Genomic DNA, 7,156 nt, shown 5'->3' with positions numbered 1-7,156 from the left:
GGAGCATATTGTTGCGGTTGTGGAAAGACCCTGAGGTGTCGCACTCAACACAGAAAGGATCCCTAGTTTAGATATCTCCATCGTCATTCTGTTTAGTGAGGTTACCCATCCCCTAGCATCAGTGGGCAGGGAAATGTGTTGAGTGTTTATAGCAGGTTTGACTCCCTTTGTTATTCTCCCCTTTCTAAAATCCCTCTCTTTGTCAATCTCTTCTAATCCCTCTCCCCATCCCTCTTCTAATCCCTCTCCTTCCCCGCACTTTTCTACAGTGCAAAAATGCACACAAAGCAACATGCACACATTACATTACATTAGGAAACACACAATCAAATTCAGTTCAGTGCTACCATTAAACTCTGCAAGGCAATTCCTGCATTCTGGGCACAATCCACAATGCTCCCACATTGCATAATCCACACTGGCACCACGGTACGTAATCCACATTGGTACCATGGTAAATAATCCACAACGGTACCACGGTACATAATCCACAATGCTCCCAAATTGCATAATCATCGCTGGTACCACGGTAAATAATCCACACTGGTACAATACATAATCCACACAGTTACCACAGTGCATAATCCACACTTTCACCACAGAACATAATCCACACTTGGACCACAGTACATAATCCACACTTTGACCACAGTACATAATCCACACTGCTACCACAGTGCATAATCCCCACTTGGACCACAGTACATAATCCACACTTGGACCACAGTTCATAATCCCCACTTGGACCACAGTGCATAATCCACACTTGGACCACAGTACATAATCCACACTTTGACCACAGTGCATAATCCACACTTGGACCACAGTAAATAATCCACACTGCTACCACAGTGCATTATCCCCACTTGGACCACAGTGCATAATCCACACTTGGACCACAGTAAATAATCCACACTGCTACCACAGTGCATAATCCCCACTTGGACCACAGTACATAATCCACACTTGGACCACAGTGCATAATCCCCAGTTGGACCACAGTGCATAATCCACACTTGGACCACAGTACATAATCCACACTTGGACCACAGTACATAATCCACACTGCTACCACAGTGTATAATCCCCACTTGGACTGCAGTGCATAATCCACACTTGGACCACAGTACATAATCCACACTTTGACCACAGTACATAATCCACACTGCTACCACAGTGCATAATCCACACTTGGACCACAGTAAATAATCCACACTGCTACCACAGTGCATAATCCCCACTTGGACCACAGTAAACAATCCACACTGCTACCACAGTGCATAATCCACACTTGGACCACAGTACATAATCTACACTGCTACCACAGTGCATAATCCACACTTGGACCACAGTGCATAATCCACACTTGGACCACAGTGCATAATCCACACTTGGACCACAGTACATAATCTACACTGGGACCACAGTACATAATCCACACTGGGAGCACAGTACATAATCCACACTGGGACCACAGTACATAATCCACACTGGTACTACAGTGCATAATCCACACTTGGACCACAGTACATAATCCACACTTGGACCACAGTACATAATCCACACTTGGACCACAGTGCATAATCCCCACTTGGACCACAGTGCATAATCCACACTTGGACCACAGTACATAATCCACACTTGGACCACAGTACATAATCCACACTTGGACCACAGTACATAATCCACACTGCTACCACAGTGTATAATCCCCACTTGGACTGCATTGCATAATCCACACTTGGACCACAGTACATAATCCACACTTGGACCACAGTACATAATCCACACTGCTACCACAGTGCATAATCCACACTTGGACCACAGTAAATAATCCACACTGCTACCATAGTGCATAATCCCCACTTGGACCACAGTACATAATCCACACTTGGACCACAGTACATAATCTACACTGCTACCACAGTGCATAATCCACACTTGGACCACAGTGCATAATCTACACTGGTAGCACAGTACATAATCCACACTTGGACCACAGTACATAATCTACACTGGGACCACAGTACATAATCCACACTGGGAGCACAGTACATAATCCACACTGGGACCACAGTACATAATCCACACTGGACCATAGTGCATAATCCACACTTGGACCACAGTACATAATCCACACTTGGACCACAGTACATAATCTACACTGGGACCACAGTACATAATCCACACTGGGAGCACAGTACATAATCCACACTGGGACCACAGTACATAATCCACACTGGACCACAGTGCATAATCCACACTTGGACCACAGTACATAATCCACACTTGGACCACAGTGCATAATCCCCACTTGGACCACAGTACATAATCCACACTTGGACCACAGTGCATAATCCACACTTGGACCACAGTACATAATCTACACTGGGACCACAGTACATAATCCACACTGGTAGCACAGTACATAATCCACACTGGGACCACAGTACATAATCCACACTGGACCACAGTGCATAATCCACACTTGGACCACAGTACATAATCCACACTTGGACCACAGTACATAATCCACACTGCTACCACAGTGTATAATCCCCACTTGGACTGCAGTGCATAATCCACACTTGGACCACAGTACATAATCCACACTTTGACCACAGTACATAATCCACACTGCTACCACAGTGCATAATCCACACTTGGACCACAGTAAGTAATCCACACTGCTACCACAGTGCATAATCCCCACTTGGACCACAGTAAATAATCCACACTGCTACCACAGTGCATAATCCACACTTGGACCACAGTACATAATCTACACTGCTACCACAGTGCATAATCCACACTTGGACCACAGTGCATAATCCACACTTGGACCACAGTGCATAATCCACACTTGGACCACAGTACATAATCTACACTGGGACCACAGTACATAATCCACACTGGTAGCACAGTACATAATCCACACTGGGATCACAGTACATAATCCACACTGGTACTACAGTGCATAATCCACACTTGGACCACAGTACATAATCCACACTTGGACCACAGTACATAATCCACACTTGGACCACAGTGCATAATCCCCACTTGGACCACAGTGCATAATCCACACTTGGACCACAGTACATAATCCACACTTGGACCACAGTACATAATCCACACTTGGACCACAGTACATAATCCACACTGCTACCACAGTGTATAATCCCCACTTGGACTGCATTGCATAATCCACACTTGGACCACAGTACATAATCCACACTTGGACCACAGTACATAATCCACACTGCTACCACAGTGCATAATCCACACTTGGACCACAGTAAATAATCCACACTGCTACCATAGTGCATAATCCCCACTTGGACCACAGTACATAATCCACACTTGGACCACAGTACATAATCTACACTGCTACCACAGTGCATAATCCACACTTGGACCACAGTGCATAATCTACACTGGTAGCACAGTACATAATCCACACTTGAACCACAGTACATAATCTACACTGGGACCACAGTACATAATCCACACTGGGAGCACAGTACATAATCCACACTGGGACCACAGTACATAATCCACACTGGACCACAGTGCATAATCCACACTTGGACCACAGTACATAATCCACACTTGGACCACAGTACATAATCTACACTGGGACCACAGTACATAATCCACACTGGGAGCACAGTACATAATCCACACTGGGACCACAGTACATAATCCACACTGGACCACAGTGCATAATCCACACTTGGACCACAGTACATAATCCACACTTGGACCACAGTGCATAATCCCCACTTGGACCACAGTACATAATCCACACTTGGACCACAGTGCATAATCCACACTTGGACCACAGTACATAATCCCCACTTGGACCACAGTACATAATCCACACTTGGACCACAGTACATAATCTACACTGCTACCACAGTGCATAATCCACACTTGGACCACAGTGCATAATCTACACTGGTAGCACAGTACATAATCCACACTTGGACCACAGTACATAATCTACACTGGGACCACAGTACATAATCCACACTGGGAGCACAGTACATAATCCACACTGGGACCACAGTACATAATCCACACTGGACCACAGTGCATAATCCACACTTGGACCACAGTACATAATCCACACTTGGACCACAGTACATAATCTACACTGGGACCACAGTACATAATCCACACTGGGAGCACAGTACATAATCCACACTGGGACCACAGTACATAATCCACACTGGACCACAGTGCATAATCCACACTTGGACCACAGTACATAATCCACACTTGGACCACAGTGCATAATCCCCACTTGGACCACAGTACATAATCCACACTTGGACCACAGTGCATAATCCACACTTGGACCACAGTGCATAATCCCCACTTGGACCACAGTGCATAATCCACACTTGGACCACAGTGCATAATCCACACTTGGACCACAGTACATAATCTACACTGGGACCACAGTACATAATCCACACTGGTAGCACAGTACATAATCCACACTGGGACCACAGTACATAATCCACACTGGACCACAGTGCATAATCCACACTTGGACCACAGTGCATAATCCACACTTGGACCACAGTACATAATCTACACTGGTAGCACAGTACATAATCCACACTGGGACCACAGTACATAATCCACACTGGACCACAGTGCATAATCCACACTGGGACCACAGTGCATAATCCACACTGGACCACAGTGCATAATCCACACTGGGACCACAGTACATAATCCACAGTCACCACAGTGTATATGAGTGCCCCGCGAGGAGGAGTGATGTTAGGGACACATCGGCCATTTTGGAGTTAATGCCATATAGCACTATTTTAACCCTTACCCTATCATCCGAGCCTATCATCATCATATCATTAAAAAATGTCGCTTACATCACTCCTCCTCACGGGGCACTCATATACACAATGGTAGCATGGTGGATAATCCACACTACTTCCACAGTGCATAATGCACACCGCCACTACGTGCTGGGAACTGTAAGACTAACCCTCTGAGCACCTATTAGCCACGTTCATGCTAATGAGAAAGTGGCACACGAGGGTCAAAGGGGGCTGTGGTGACCTTCACTCCTCAAAGCCACACCTTGCCCAGGAGCCATAAAATACAGTGCATTGCAATCATCGCAGTTTGCTTGCGTCTGAGGAATGGAACAGAACTGCCTTGGTCTAAGAAACGGAATGGGACGAGCTGTGCCTGGGTGAATCTCTGTGATTGTGAGCAGGCCGGGTTCATGAGCCACGAGTGAATAACTTCCTTGGATGCAGCGGCCAGCTGCATTTGTTGCCCACTGAAGTACAAGATCTTTCCTTGCTATCCATACATTCTAATTTATCAATTTGCGAGACACATAAAAGAGCTATCAAAGAGTCATCAACGTTCACCCTCTTGACCCACCTGGGCGAGGGCACTGACATGCATATCACACTTTCCTCGAGCGCTTACATAGCATACACCGCACCTCTCCTGACACATTGCACCTCCTTGTCGCCTTCCCACTCTTCCTCGCTCGCCCTCCTTCCTTCACTTTGGAGCCAACGTGAGCCTGCTGGTTCACGTCGGGTGAGCAGGAGTCCGACCCATGCCTCAAACTGATATATATACATATATATATATATATATATATATATATATATATATATATATATATATTTCTCATTTCCCCATTGTGACACTGAGGCACACCTGTCTTGTGCTTGGAGATAAGATAGGTGTGTATAATGGGTTCTTCTTTACATGATAGGGTTAAGCCTTTCTTTGTGACACTCCTTCTTGTGAATACTGCCTGGAAATATGTGCCTTTACTTAATTGCTATATAAACTCTCCGACCCTGCTCAATTATCTGTATCCACCATTGGTTACACATAGCGTGTGATAAATAGATGGGAGGTTATACCCCATTGATTTGTTGCGCTCGTTTAGTTGATGTCCCACCTCCCTGATGTCTTGCACAGCTGTACGTAATAAATCTATAAAGGTGGGAAGTCGAGGGCATGGTTCCCCATCTGGGAGGGGCTAAATCACTAAGAAGGTAAAGCGAGATTTGGTGCGAAGATTTTAACAGATTTGGTCACCTTAGATGGTGTTCGTGGTTGCATCGCAACCTGTCCGGCCACAGAGTTATCTGTGGCTCATCGGCTTCAATGTCGGAGGTTGGGAAGCAGGCCTGAGTCACCCCCTTGTGAGCCCTGCGCTTCCCCAAACCAATAAAAAATATTCTGGGTCTCTTCCTCATTTTGGAAAACACTAATAATATTGAATCTTTTTTTTTCTCCACTTCTTCCATGATTACCAAGTGCAATGCTGGAAATACCAGCCCTCAGCAAGGAACACTTACTGTGAACACTGATATTTACTCATTATGAACAGTACTCCATTGATATGTGGTTTGCCCAAGGGATCATGAATGATGATGAGGTCAAAAAGTCTGAGCGATTGAACTTCTTCAAGAGGTTTGTTGAGGCCGTCGATGGGAGGGCAGGCCAGATGATCTTTTCAGAGACACAGAGTGAGAATGTGAGATTTATCAGGATTGAAAGACATATTCCAAGTATTGAATCAGCTCCTGATTTTCTCAAAGGAGAGAGAGAGAGACAGAGAGACAGAGACAGAGAGACAGAGAGACAGAGAGAGACAGAGAGAGAGAGAGAGAGAGAGAGAGAGAGAGAGAGAGAGAGAGAGAGAGAGAGAGAGAGAGAGAGAGAGAGAGCTCTCTGCTTATCTGAAAGATGAGGGATGTTACAACAGAGGGTGGAGTCGACAGCAAAGATATAAAGAAGGTTTGGCAAGAAATTGGAAAGATCGTTGATGAAGATGAGGAACAAGACTGAGCCCAATAAGTACTCTGGCCTCAATCTGGATAGGAGATGAGAGGTTCCATTTGGCTACGAGGGAAGATGAAATAAGTCACTGAAGAGTGGAGTTGGCCTTGGACGCCATAAGCTCTTGGCTTGGAGAGCAAGATGGGGTGCCAAGCTGTATTGAATTCTCGAGATATGTCCAGGGGTGGTATTGAGGACCTCCATCTCTTGTTGGGAGAGTAGAAGCAGCATGTCTGGGGTAGAGTGGCTTGGTCTGAGTCTGAACTGATGGCTTGAATGTGGCCGTTGAAGAAAAGGAAGGATT

This window comes from Eptatretus burgeri, chromosome 8 (genome assembly GCF_056783735.1).
Source record: "Eptatretus burgeri isolate ZD-2024b chromosome 8, Ebu_testis_v1, whole genome shotgun sequence".
Classification (NCBI taxonomy): Eukaryota; Metazoa; Chordata; class Myxini; order Myxiniformes; family Myxinidae; genus Eptatretus; species Eptatretus burgeri.
This window is presented reverse-complemented; position numbering follows the sequence as displayed.